Source organism: Oryctolagus cuniculus, chromosome 6 (genome assembly GCF_051225735.1).
Source record: "Oryctolagus cuniculus isolate XC-2025 breed Fujian yellow rabbit chromosome 6, ASM5122573v1, whole genome shotgun sequence".
In the NCBI taxonomy this organism is placed as follows: domain Eukaryota; kingdom Metazoa; phylum Chordata; class Mammalia; order Lagomorpha; family Leporidae; genus Oryctolagus; species Oryctolagus cuniculus.
In genome coordinates, this window is record NC_142872.1 from 50,976,122 (window position 1) to 50,991,185 (window position 15,064).

The window sequence follows — 15,064 nt, forward strand, 5'->3', positions numbered from 1 at the left end:
TTTCTGTCTCAGTTATGGGTCCTTTTAGGTTTTCGATGTCTTCCTGGTTCAAATTAGGTAGGTTGCATGTGTCCAGGAATCTATCCATTTCTAATAGATTTCCCTGTTTGCTGGCATACAAGTCCTTGTAGTAATTTCTGATGATTCTATTTCTGTGGTGTCTGTTTTTACATTTCCTTTTTCATCTAATTTTATTGATTTGGGTCTTTTCTTTTTTTAGTTAGTTGGGCCAATGGGGTGTCAACTTTGTTAATTTTTTCAAAAAACCAGCTCCTCGTTTGGCTGATTTTTTTGTAATGTTTTTATTTGTTTCAATCCTGTTGATTTCTTCTGGTTTTAATTATTTCTCTTCTCCTTCTAGATTTGGGTCTGGTTTGCTGTAGGTTTTCTAGATCCTTGAGGTGAATTGAAAGCTCATCTATTTGGTGCCTTTCCAATTTCTTGATGTAGGCACCTATTGATATAAACTTTCCTCTTAACACTGCTTTTGCTGCATCCCATAAGTTTTGGTATGTTGTGCTGTTATCCTCATTTACTTCCAGCAAATTTTTGATTTCTTTTAATTTCTATGCTATGTTCATCAGGAGCATGTTATTCAATCTCCATGCGTTTGCATATGCTCTAGGGATTCCTGAGTTGCTGCATAAAGGAATGAAGTTGGAAATTAGCTCTCAGACTATCATATGATTAATTCTTTTGAATTTGCTGAGACTTGCTTTATGGCCTAGTATGTGGTCCATCCTAGAGAAGGTTCCATGTACTGCTGAGAAGAATGTAAATGCTTTATATGTAGGACGAAAAGTTCTGTAGATATCTGTTAGATCCATTTGGGCTATAGTGTCGTTTAAATCTACTGTATCCTTGTTGATCTTCTGACCGGATGATCTGTCTATTTCTGAGAGTGGAGTATTGAAGTCCCCCAGTACTATTGTATTGGGGTCTAAGTCTCCCTTTAAGTCCCTTAACAAATCTTTTAGATAAACCGGTGCCCTGTAGTTAGGTGCATATACATTGATAACTGTTATATCTTCCTGTTGAATTGATCCCTTAATCATTATATAGTGCCCCTCTGTCTCTTAACAGTTTTTGTGGTAAAGTTTATGTTGTCCGATATTAAGATGGCTATGCCCGCTCTTTTTTCATTTCTGTTGGCATGGTATCTTTTTCCAGCCTTTCACTTTCAGTCTGTATGCATCTTTGTTGGAAAGATGTGTTTCTTGTAAGCAGCAAATAGATGGGTTTTGTTCCTTAAGCCAATCAGCCAATCGGTGTCTTTTAACTGGACAGTTCAGGCCTTTAACGTTCAATGTGACTAATGATAAGTGGTAACTTTGCCCTGCCATTTGCCAAAGATATTTTCTAATATATGCTTTGAATTCCCTGTGATCTTTTGCTGTGAGGTTTCCTTCCTTCACCTTCTTTCATATTGATGACCGTGTTTTTTTATTTTTTATTTTTTGACAGGCAGAGTGGACAGTGAGAGAAAGGTCTTCCTTTGCCGTTGGTTCATCCTCCAATGGCCGCCGCGGCCAGCGCGCTGCGGCCGGTGCACCACGCTGATTCGATGGCAGGAGCCAGGTGCTTCTCCTGGTCTCCCATGAGGTGCAGGGCCCACGCACCTGGGCCATCCTCCACTGCACTCCCTGGCCACAGCAGAGCTGGCCTGGAAGAGGGGCAACCGGGACTAGAATCTGGTGTGCCAGCGCCGCTAGGCGGAGGATTAGCCTAGTGAGCCGCGGCGCCGGCCTGATGACCGTGTTTCTGTGGGCTACACATCTTTAAGCATCTTTTGCAGGGCTGGACGAGTGGCGACAAATTCTTTCAATTTCTGTTTGCTATGAAAAGTCTTGATTTCACCTTCATTCACAAATGAGAGCTTTGCAGGATATAATATTCTGGGCTGGCAGTTTTTCTCTTAGTACCTGGGCTATGTCTCACCATTGCCTTCTAGCTTGTAGGGTTTCTGATGAGAAATCTTCTGTGAGTCTAATTGGAGATGCTCTGAAAGTAATCTGACATTTCTCTTGCACATTTTATGATCTTTTCTTTGTTGCACTGTGGTGAGTTTAATTACAACGTGTTGTGCTGAGGATCTCTTTTGGTCATGTTTACTAGGGGTTCTATGTGCTTCCTGTACTAGGATGTCTCTGTCCTTCTCCAAACCTGGGAAATTTTCTGCTAGTATCTCACTAAAAAGGCATTCTAATCCTTTCTGCCTCACCATGCCTTCGGGAACTCCTAGAACCTGAATGTTGGGTTTTTTAATGGTATCCTGTAGATTCCCCACAGTATTTTTTAGATTTCTAATTCCCTCTTTTCTTTGGCTTGACTGTTTGCTTTCTTTTCTCTGTCTTCTAAGTCTGATATTCTCTTCTGCTTCACCCATTCTGTTTTTAAGGCTCTAATGTGTTTGTCATTTGATCTATTGAATTCTTTATTTCATTATGATTTCTCATCACCATCAGTTTCCTGTTCTACTAGTTGTTTCATTTCATTTTGATTCCTCCTTAATGTTTTTTCCATGAGAGAGATTTTCTATCTTGTCCATTAAGGATTTCTGTAGTTCAAGAATTTGTTTTTGAGAACTTCTTAATGTTCTTATCAATTTTTTGAGATCCGCTTCTTGCATTTCTTCTATCTCATCATCTTCATAATCTTGAATTGGGGTGTCTTTCATTTGGGGGTGTCATAGTGTCTTCCTTGGGTGACCTTGCTCTCCCCGTAGGTCCGAGTCACAGCCACTAGATCCAGAAGTTTCCTCTGCAATTTTTTCCTGAGGCTACCGTAACTTCCGCTTGTTTTAGAATTAGAGAACTAAATAGTTTTCCAAAATTTCTATTAGAAGGTGGTATTTCTAATATTCAATCTTAACCTTGCCATATCAAAATAATTTTCCTAGACCAGGATTCATAATCTTAAGGATAAAAAACTCCATACATATATACATACACACATACACAATACACAAATTATCTAACAGTGCCTCTGTCTTCAAACACTATGGAGACTATAAGACCTCTCCAGATAACTGCTTAAGTGACTTCATGGCACAGGAAATAGTTTTTCCTAGGGTGACTTACGTGAGATGGGAGCAAGGAGAAAGCCCAATTCTTTTCTAGACACTCATTGTCACTTCTATATTCTTTTCATTAGAATAGGAAGTATTAAGGAAGTACACCCTATGCCCAGAGTAACATGAGTTAAATTTTGAAAAAAGTACTAAGCAATTTGTAGACATTGCAAAACCACCACAGAACTCCATGAGTTGCCACTCTCAAAGCAACCACACAACAACACCAAAAACTTAGTTTGCTGCTTTCAAAGTCAAAGTTAAGAAAAAGGTTTCTAGGGGTAGGTATTCAGCCTAACAGTTAAGATGTTGGTTGAAACAATAGCATACCATATTGGACCAAGTCCTTGGGTTGAGTCCTGGCTTTCCTTATTCATTTTGCTGCTAATACAGACTCTGGAGGGCAGTATGTGATGGCTTAAATGACTGGCTTCCTGCCACCCATATTGGAAATGTGGATTGAATTTCAACCTGGCAAATTCCTGGCAATGGTAGGCATTTGGGCAGTCAACCAGTGGATCGGAGTTCTCCATCTCTCAAAAAGAGAACACTACTCTAAAATGACAACTGGATCATCTTTTAGTAATCACAAAGCTTCTTGCTAAGCCTTGATAGGGGCCAATTAAAAAAAAAAGTAACATCAGTAATTAATGGCATAAGATATGATCTAGTATTTAATAGTAAATAAGATAAATCCTGTCAAAAATCTCTATCTCCAGTCAAAACTGCATTAGTGACTTAAAAACTTCCTATGAAATGACATCTACAAAAGATGCTACAGAAGTATGAAATACCAATGAAATCTAACATTGGCTTCAGATCGTGAAACTATCTTACTAGGCAGACAATTGCTGATTATCGATGCTAACTAACGTCTTTCCTAAGACCACTGAACGTTAAGAAACTCCTAAGTTGAAACTGACAGTACCTAACTCTAAAAATCAGAAATTAGATAGGTATTGTTAAAATCCACATTAGTTATCTGAAAGATGTAATGTAAAGCAAGAATATGGGAAATAAAAAAATTAGAGACTTACAAAATGAATCTAACAGCTCTACTCACAAATAATGTTATAAAGAAGGAAAGAGTAAGTCAACATAGAGAGATCATGGTTAAATAAACTAAAGGAAATTTTCTGAGAAAAATTCTCAGGGAAAATGTTAAGTGAAGCACAAATATATAGATATACGAGAAGAAATTGTAAGCGTAAAGCAATGTACATACCTTAAACTAAATGTGTAATGATACGGTGGCTGGGAGTATGTAATTGAAGTGGCAACTAAGGGCGTGGCACAGCGAAGACATTGTAGAAAACACAGTAATTATCTGGAACTAAAAGAACTAAGCTATCACAGAAAAAAAAATACATAAAGCATTAAAATGGGAGTAGGATGTCTTCAGAAAATAAGGGAACAGAAAAATCTATTAACAGTAGTAAGTGGTCTTTAGAGTAACAGAATACACAATATATAATGACAAGCCACTTGTTCCCACCAAAAAAATTATCAAATAGAAAACTGGAAACAATGTTATTTAAACCATGGGCATACATGAACCAAAGAATGAAAATCTATTACATCTACTTTATGCTAAATGTAAACATGTAAAACATTTCTATTTGTAAATGCAAATATATATTTAAAAAAAAACAAGGATTGATCTTCAGTGTAGCCACACTGATGAAATATCATTATTTATGAGGGACACAGGAATGAGAAGTGGGAATTTTATAGAAGGAGGAAGAAACCCTGAAGAACTTCACTAGGAACTTCCTTCTATGCTTCTTAGAATTATTCATCCAGGTACAAGTTAAAAGCAAAACTTATTTTCAAAGTTATCACCAGAGTTGGGAAATAATAAAAAATAAAGTTCCTTGGGCCAGCGCTGTGGCATAGTGGGTAAAGCAGCCGCATGCAGTGCCAGCATCCCATAAGGGCGTTCACATCCGGGCTGCTCCAGTTCTGATCCAGCTCTCTGCTATGGCCTGGGGAAGCAGCTGAAGATGGCTCAAGTCCTTGGGCCCCTGCACCCGTGTGGGAGACCTGGAGGAAGCTCCTGGCTTCAGATTGGTGCACCTCTAGCCACTGCAGCCACATGGGTAGTGAACCAGCAAATCGAAGACCTCTCTCTCTGCTTCAGCCTCTGTTAACTCTGCCTTTCAAATAAAATAAATCTTTAAAAAAGCAATAAATAAAGCTCCAAAGGTGGATGATGGTAATGGTTTCACAACAAGCACATGAATATAAGTGTGACAGAATTACAGTCACAAAGAGTTAAATAGCACAAATTTCATGCTACATGTTTTCCCACAGTTTAAAAATCATCACCAGGTTATTCTGTGATAATTATGCCCAACAGGAACATAGGAAATGAACAAAATTAAAAAACCATTTAGCAATCTACTACTTATGTTTAGCACCAAAGTTACATTTCCTTTTCTCAATATGTATCTTGCTCTTTCAGTTAAAAGTGGTCATTGTAACTAGAAAATAGTCCTGGCTCTTAACACAATGAGATGTTAAAGCAATGTTGAATAAAAAGTCAAATGCCTTTTTTCTAGATTATTCTGGTTTTTGAAGATACACATTGTCTCAGCTGCCCCTATCTCTGACTCTAATAGAAAGCCAACAGTACTGCTACAATCTTAAGACTCCTCCTATACTTTCATCTAACTCCTAACTGGTGCATTAGTTTACTAGGGCAGCCACACAGAAAGCAAATCAAGTGGCTTAGTTGTGTAAGAATTCAGTTTTTTTTCCTCTTAATTCCTGAAAGCTCAAAGTCTCAGGTCAAGGTATTGGCAGGGTTGTTATCTTCTGGAGCCCCCTTCCTGGGCTTGTGGAGGGTCCTACTCTATTTTCTTGTGATTTTACTTCTGCATGCATCTGTGTCCTAATCTCTTCTAAGAATACCAGTCATACTGAAGTAGAGCATATCCTAATGATGTAATATTAACTTAATTACTGCTTTACAAGCTATATTTCCTTATACTGTTATGGTTCTGGAGTATGACAGATTAGGAAGTCAACATATAAACATTTGTAATGATACAATTCTGTGCATAACACCTAGAATTATCATTTCTTCCTGTGATAGAATAAACATTTCACTTAATGAGGCTGATCACTGAGAATGTTGCCTACAGCCATCTTGGTGTTCACCTCTCCATTCTATTGGACTTGTAGAAGGCACTGCATAGAGCTCTCAGGAGGGAAATACAGAATATTGCTTAATTGGAAAAACACGGTCCTGTGATTACTATCAATGGCATTAAGCTAGATGTTTCGTGCCCGACGCATGGTGAATATGGACTAGACACAGAAATAATACTCAAAAAGACCCGAAAGCTATGATTCAAAAATTCATCACTCCCAGGTAGACTGGTATTTCTCTGAGGTTTATATTTAGTCAATAGTAACTATTTTTATTATGCTACAAGTAAGGTTTATGATTACTGTTACATTTTGAATATATGTGATCTGGGGAGATAGTAAGATCTTATAGCCAACCACGATAAAGACTGGGACAGTGTTTTGGGGTAAATGTTCTCATGTTCATTCATCCAAATACTTCTTTAGTATATTATATTAAAAGCACATTATTAGGTGCTAAAATCTCAAATAGTAAAACTGATCAAGATAATACTCATCTACTTGGAGCTTATGGTCTGGTGGTGAGAGATAATGCAAGCTGCCTACATATACATCATATAAAATAGAATATTAAGGCCTGGATGGAAAAATCTAATACTTCTAGATTTTAAGTATATGAGATTCTCAAACTCCTATGTTTCTGGTTGAGAATCACCAGTTGATTATTTTGGTGAACAGAAATTTCTCCTAAAAATATACAATAGTGAACTAGCACAGGGCAATGCCAATTAAAAAATATACTGAGGTGCTACTTTATATGTATTAGGATTGCTATAATAAAAAAGATACATAACATGTTCTTAAAGATGTGGAGAAACAGAACCATCACAAACTGCTGGTGAAATTATAAAATGGTACAGCTACTTTGGAAAATAGTCTAGCAGTGCCATAAAAGTTTAAGCATCAGGTTATTACCATTTACTCAGAAATTACATTAGAGACATATATTCAAATAAACACATTTTCAGTGGTTGGCATGATGCGACAGCAAGCAAGCTGCTGCTAGAGACACCAGTACCCCACATCAGACTGCCAGGGTTCATGTCTTAGCTTGCGATTAATGCGTACCCTCGGAAGCAGCAGGTGATGACTCAAATGACTGGTTCCTTGCTACCAACATGGGAGACACAGGAAGGTCTCTGGGCTCTTGGCTCTAGAGTTACCCAACCCTGGCTATTGTAGAGGTAATCAGCAGATAAAGTTTTTCTTTCTCTCCCTGCCTCCACTCTTTCCAAATAAAGAAAATTAAGACATATGGTCACACAAAAGCTTCCACACATGTTCATATCAGCATTATTCATGGTGGCCTCAAGTTGAGAATTCAAGTTCCATAAACTGTTGATGAATAAGTAGACTATCTATTGCATTAATGTTCAGAAAAATCCAAGGTAGATTTGTGGCTTCCTAGGCCGGTCAACATTTGCAGATAAATAGGGACTGAATTTCTAATGGGAATGAGATCTATTTGTGTGGTCATGTAATGGTCAAGAAATGTGATTACATTAACAGTTTTGTGCATGTACGATAAAACCTATTAAACTGTACATTAGTTTATATAACATACAATTCATCTACTTAATAAAGCCGTTATTTTCAGAATTCCCACTGCTGACATTTTAAGTGTCTACTTGTTGATATTCTTAAAGATAGAAAAAGGCATTAAAATAGAATGCACATTATTCATATCACCCAGGTGATGCAGATTATCCTTTTATTCTTTAAAATTTCATCACAACTCAACACTAGCCAAGTCAGTAATGAACTGAATTCTTCTAGCTCTCCAAATAATTTGCCTTCTACCTTACTGTAGCTAGTATTTTCTCCTGGTGTATTGCATACCTTCACAAGACAGGAAGGTAAACAGTACTGCTTGAAGTTGTGTCATGTGCCACATAAACTGGGATATACAATGACCCAGACCGGACCACTACTCCAAGGGACAGAAAAGCTCTAATACTCAGCATTTGAACGCCCAAGGTTACATACATCATTATTTGTTTACTGGTATTTTAACATACTTTGCATTCCATTTTATTTCCCCAGGACCATAAAACTAGTGTAAGGAAAGCATGGCATTTGCTTTCACCTTTAAGTTACCCTTGGAAAAAACCAGCTGCCACAGACTACTCTGTAGGTGAGCAAGATTATCTCAGTAATTTTTCCTCAGTGCTTCAACCTCAAGAAACTTAAAAATATTTCAATCTTTTTACTTTAGAGGAATATTTTAAAAACGTTATTTGATAGAAATGAGCATTTTCTCTTAATTTTCACACACCCAAAGCACAAACCAAGGAGGTGTCAAGCACAGCAAAGAAGTTCACGTAGTTATGCTTGCCCCAGTAAGGTTTCAGAGATGACACTGGTCATCATTTCCCTGAACCACTTCATTTCATTGCATGGTTGATTTGGGGATTTTGAGATAAAATGAGTAAAGGGCTGATCTCCTTTAGATTTCACTATGTACATAGATCATTCATGTGCACCGTGATGTTTCCCTGAGGTCCTTATGTGTCTGTTTACAAGGCAGTGCATCAAACAAGTGCAATGCTGAAGTTATGTCGTGTTTTCCATCTATGGACATGACTTGTTCCCAAAAACAACGATTCTTATTCAAAAGATGCAAATCAATTAAGTGATAAATTAAGTGAAATTTTCAATTGTTTTATGTTTATGAAAAAGTTTAGAGACCTGTGGCACTGTAGTGTAGCATGTTAATCGGCTGCATACAACTGGAAGCTAGTTCAGGTCTCACATACTCTACTTTCAACCCAGCTCCTGGCTACTGCACTGAGGGAAGCAGTGGAAGAAGCTCCAAGTACTCGAGATCCAACATCCACACTGGAGAGTCAAACAGAGCTCCAGGCTCCTGGCTTCAACTTGGCCCAACCTCAGCTGTTGTGGCCATTTGGGGAATGACTCAGCAGATGGAAGATCTCTCTCCCTCCCTCATAAGGAAACAGACTTTCACCAACACCTATTGCAAAAAACACTGTTACTTTTTGTTTTTGCTAAAAAAAAAAAAGACATTATTCTTAAAGAAAAGGTTGAATATAAGAAGAGGGACAAAAGAATACAAGTTTTACATTTCCGTTTATGTTCTCCAAGTTTTCTTCCTTATGTATCATTTTGTAAAGCGTCAGTGACATAGTACCACAGTTCAGTTTGAATCATGCCATGTTCCTCACACGTATATATACACATACAAACTTATTAAGTACCCATAGTTTTTTGAAATTTGAAATTCAGAGTTACATAGAGAAGGAGAGGCACAGACAGACAGGTCTTCCATACACTGGTTCACTCCCCAATTGGTAGCAATGACTAGAGCAGAGTCGATCTGAAGCCAGGAGCCAGGCACTTCTTCCAGGTCTCCCATGTAGATACAGGGGCTCAAGGACCTGGGCCATCTTCTACTGCTCTCCAAGGCCATAGCAGATAGCTAGATCTCAAGTGGAGGAGCTGGGACTAGAACCGGCACCCATATGGGATGGGGACACTGCAGGCGGCAGCTTTACCCTTTACGCCACAGCGCCGGCCCCTGTCATTCCCTTTCCCAAAGGGTCAGTCATATTGGCTCTCATTTCCTTACTTTTTATATCTGATCAAGGTTAAATGTTCAAAGACAGAACTGATACTACGTCGCCGTGAGTTAAGCTATCATCCCTGACCACACTGCTATTCAAGCCCCACTACTCCTCTTCCTATTTAGCTCCCTGCTAATACATCTGGAAAGGCACAGTACTTGGGCTCCTGCCACCAATGTTGGAGACCAGAGTGGTCTTCTAGTTGGTCCAGACCTGGCTGTTGTGGCCATTTGGGGGAGTGGAACAGCCAACAGCAGCTTCCTTGTGCTCTCTCTCCCTCTCTACCTTCCCCCCACCACCCATCCCTCTTCTAACTTGGTTGCTCTGTCCTTCCAATAAGTAAACCTACATAATGAAACACATTTACTAATGAATTCTACACTGTTCAATGAAGCTCCACTGACATGCTAGGCAAAGAAAAAAAGCATCGAAGCAATAAAGAGGCAACTGAAAGCCAAATATCAGAGTCACAGAGCCTGTTTCGTTATAAACAACTAGGCTCGCATTCCCTTCAGTAGTCAATCAGAAAAAAATGATCACAGGGACCCAGAACTTAACTTTCACTTGAGGAATTTCTCTTCCCAAAACTGTTTTGGCTCAATTAAGATACTCACATCTCCTGTCAGAGGACTTGATTCCAGCTTCTAATTAATAATGACTCTGGGAGGAACTGGTGATACCTGAAGTAGTTGGTTCCCTGCCCTCCATGCACGAGACAAGTTCCTAGCTCCAGGCCTAAGTTTCTACCTGGATCCTTGTGATCATTTGGGGGAGTCAACTAGCAAATGGAGTATTCCTCTATCCCTTTACCTCTAAAACTCCCTCATCCCTAAAATTAAAAATAAATACCATGAAGTCTATTCCCAATTAAACAATAGACATTCACATTAAAACACAAAGTATATCACTCCTTCACTGAAGATCATTCCACAGCTTATCTTATTAGATTCAAATCCAGTTTTTTGTTTTGTTTTGCTGCAAGTCTACAAAGCCTGACACTAGCGGATCTCAATCCTGGATGTATCTAAGAATCACCTGGTAAGATTTTAAAGTGACTCAAGCCTGAGCCCCAGCACAAACAAATCAAGTAGCACTGCTTGCAGGCAATGCTAATGTTAGCTCTTCAGAAGAACATCTAGAGTAGGGAGGTACTGCTTTAGAAGTGTCTTTATTCTCAACCACATCCCCCTCCCCCCACATTGTGCTGAGCTATATCCTCCCTTAGACCACTTTCCCTTCTTTGAACACACTATACGAAGCGCCCAGTTCAAAGAGTGACTTTTCCTTCCACTGACTGGAAACCTTCCAACCCGTTTACCTGCATAGGTCATTCGTTCACCAGCTGCAGCTCTTAAAGAATCACAGAGTCATCGCCTGACCTAGTCTCCCTCTCAACTGCTTTTCCATCTTATTTTCTCCAAACCATTTATCTTACGCCATTAAGTGTACTTATTTGGTATGATTTAGCTTCATGTGCTAGTTTTCTAATGCTGTTACAACACATTTCCACAACTGTGGGATCTTAAGCCAACAGAAATGTATTATCTTACAGATATGGAGGTCAGAAGTCCAGAAGTGAATATTAACATGCTAAAATGAAGTTCTCAGGGGGTAGGTCTTGTGGTATAGCAGTTAAGCTGTGTTTGGACACCCACACCTCATATAGGAGTTCCTGAGTTTGAGTCCCACCTTCACTTCAGAACCAGTTTCCAACTAATACACACCCTGGGAGGCAGCAAACGGTAGTTCTAGTTATCTGGGTCCTGAGCACCTACATGGGAGACCTAGATGGAGTTCCTAGTTCCTGGCTTTAATCTGGACCTGCCCTGGATGATTGCAGACATATAAAGTGAACCAGCAGATACAATCTCTCTCTCTCTCTCTCTCCACCCCTTCTCCCTCCCTTTCCCTCTGTCCCATTCCAAGTAAATACTTGAAATAAAATAGAAGTGTCAGAGGGCCTCTGTTCCTTCTAGAAGATCTAGAAAACAATGTTTTCTTACTCTCTCCAACTTCTGGAAAATGTATACTAGTTTTTGGCTTGGGGCCTCTTCGTTAGCCAGTTTTCTATTAGTACAGTTAAACACCCGAAGCTTGGCAGTTTTTAAAGAAAACAAGCATATTTACCTTACGGTTTTGGAGATACAAAAGCAAGGCACAAGTATTTACTTGGCTCTGATGAAGACTCCAGAGGGTGAGCATGAATGGAGCACTGAAGAGCCACAAACCCTCGGTATTCACATCCGCTCTGATTCTAACTCCCCTGCCTTCCTCTTCCTTTTATAAAGATCCAGGAATTAGACACACCTTGATCATTCAGCGTACTCTCCCATATGGAAACCATTCACTTAATCACACATGCAAAATCCCTTTAGCTACCTCAGGTAACATATTCACAGGTTCCACAGATTAGGATGTGGGAGTCTCTGGGGTCATTATTCTGCCTACTATATTCATCTCAAATGAATGAACCTTGAAATAGGAATTCTGTTCATTTGGGTCAATACTTCATCCAAAGAACCTAAAACAGTGCTTATTTTTCTGTTTGTTTAATTAACAGTTAATTATTTCAGTGACTTGTGACCTCTTCATTGCTGGTAGGATCCCCAGGGACTGTAAGTGTCTTGAAGAATTTTCGTCATCATCAAGTTATTTTATTTGGCTCCACATGATAACCTAAAAGGAAATTCATTCTTACATAATACTGTTAGTAACCAAAGTATGATTTTCTAAAATGTTTTTGAGTATCTGCTTCATGTTTGCCACTAAGCTTCTAAGTAACAATGTCAACACCATCAAAGCCAGATTCACACAGCTTACAGCTTAAATCAGACGCTAAAATAAATGCAGGTGGAGTAAAGTGCTCCAAAGCGTCCTAGACAGAAACCACAGGCAGCTAGGGAAAAAAGGTCTTCACATGGGTTAAAAATTTCATAAACCTATACTTATCACTATTTTTAAATTTATGCTTACTTTTGAACTCCTTGAGATAAAGAATTACATCTCATTTATTTTGTAACTCCTGTGCCTAGTGCACAGTCAACATTCAATGTAAGTTACTGAACAGCATATAGAATGAATAAATGAACATGAAATTTTTCATGCTCTACAAGCTAGGGATGGAGCTGAAAATCAAATTTAGAAAAAGCACTAAATCTTTATGAGCTAAAAAGAAACACATAAGCTAAAGCATATCACCATCTCACTAAATCAATTATAGATAATGTTACAAAGCAATAACAGCTATGGCTACAGATAAAGTAAGATACCTTTGCACACTACTAAACTCAGATTTGTAGCTATGTCTGTATCCTTTACCATCTATTTCCCCAACTACACAGGCCAAAACTTAAGAACCATTGTTTCATTTTACACTTTCTCACATTCTTATGAGTCCATCCACCCATCACCATAGCCTTAGGCACTATTTTGAAAACACATTTCTGATAGAAATAACTGTTAGTCTTTAAAATAAAAAGTATCTCAAGTCTTCTCCACGTGTCCCAATCCCCACATAATTAGGTTGGAACCATGGAATTAAGTCAAGCTAAAGTAACTGCCAACAGTTTCATTCCTATTCTAAGGCACCTGGGAACTGGTGTGTCTCCTTTGTCACTCTCTTCTTCAGCTGTGGAGATTTGATGACTACATATCCCAATGGCACAGATAAGAAGACTGAAGATGTTTAGGTTCATGAGGCACCATTAGAAGAGATGCCACAGCTGCATTCAGCTGTGAGATGAGACACACACTTCTATTGGCTCAAACAACTGAGATTATGAAATCTGCATTTTTTAGCAGCTATAACTAATTATGTTAAAAAATAACAAACTTGATACCAGGAATGTTCAGGAGCTTCTGTAACAAAAATAAATGTAAAAATATGTGGCATCTGCTCAGGGGTCCAGTTTTAGGGCAGCTAAGAAAGTGAAATTGGAATTTGAAAATAAATTAATTATTCATATGTGAGAACTTACTTACTTTTGCTTATATCAAGCAATTATTGACCTAAGAACTCTAAAGGAAGATCAGAGAATTAAAAATTGGCACCATTAGTTGTCCTGTAGAGGTTCTAAAAATGTCACCTCTTCAGAGAGGCCTTTCCCACCTAACCTTCCACAGTGTCACGCTTTACTGTGCTTTATAATACTTTATTTTACTCACCGTTATCCTGTAGCTCGGGAGGGCAGTGGAGGATGGCCCAAGTGCTTGGGCCCCTGCACCCACATGGGAGACCAGGAAGAAGCACCTGGTTCTTGGCTTCGGATGGGCACAGCGCCAGCTGTAGCAGCCATGTGGGGAGTGAACCAATAGAAGGAAAACCTTTCTCTCTGTCTCTCTATCTCTCACTGTCTATAGCTCTACCTGTCAAATAAAAAAAAAACATATTTTATTTACTTATTTGAAAGGCATAGAGACAGACTGGATCACCCATCTGCTGAGTAACTCCCAAACGTTCTCAAAGGCTAGTTGTTGGCCAGGCCAAAGCCTGAAGTCTGAAAGGCAATCCAGGTCTCCCACATGGGTGGCAGTGATCCCAGTATATGAGCCTTCACCTCCTGCCTCTCAGGATACACACTAATAAGAAGCAGGAAACGGAGTAGAGCATGGACAGAAACCCAGGGCAATGTAAAGTGAAATGCTGGTATCTCAAGAGGCAGCTAGGCCATTACACAAAATGTCTTTCACCAGATTGGTAACCTTCTTAATTGTAGAACTTGCTGCAATGATTTATGGGCAATACATTATAAAGTCCTGATGCAAGAGACCATACTCCATTCAAAATCTGCGATCTTGCACCTCCCAAACATACCAGCATCCATGAAATGTTTCTAAGGGAGCAACTAAAGAAATCTACAACTCTATACTCCCAGAAAATTTCTTCTATCCCCATAACCCCACATCTCTTAATGCCGATGTAAAAGGCAATGTATGACTCAGTGTTTTAACCTCTATAATTCTGGAAAGTCATCTATAGTATACAAAGCTTTATGCATGTTGATTCATTCTGATCCATGTTAAACAGGACAACAAAGGGTACAAGCTTCATATTTTCCAAGTGCAGCTCTTAAATGGTTTACTGGAACAGGGATATGGTGTCTGTTATCTTACAAGAAAATTCAAGTTTATTAGCCAGCTCTCCAGTATTTGGTAATTTACCTAAGAAAATCTTTTGATTCAGTTATTTGGCTTTCTTAGTCTGTTTGTGCTACTATAATAGACTCAATACTTTATAAAGAATAAAAATAATTGTTTC

The 15,064-nt window shown here is 38.8% G+C and overlaps 1 long non-coding RNA gene across 1 annotated transcript in view; it reads right to left on the reverse strand.

Moving 5' to 3' along the window:
- LOC149126137 (uncharacterized) overlaps positions 1-12,151 on the reverse strand; it is a 28,636-nt gene extending 16,485 nt beyond the window's left edge. Inside the window, exon 1 of the long non-coding RNA XR_016234897.1 lies at positions 11,935-12,151. This is a non-coding gene — a long non-coding RNA (uncharacterized LOC149126137). The remainder of the gene's footprint in view (positions 1-11,934) is intronic.
- Between the last annotated feature and the right edge of the window lie 2,913 nt (positions 12,152-15,064).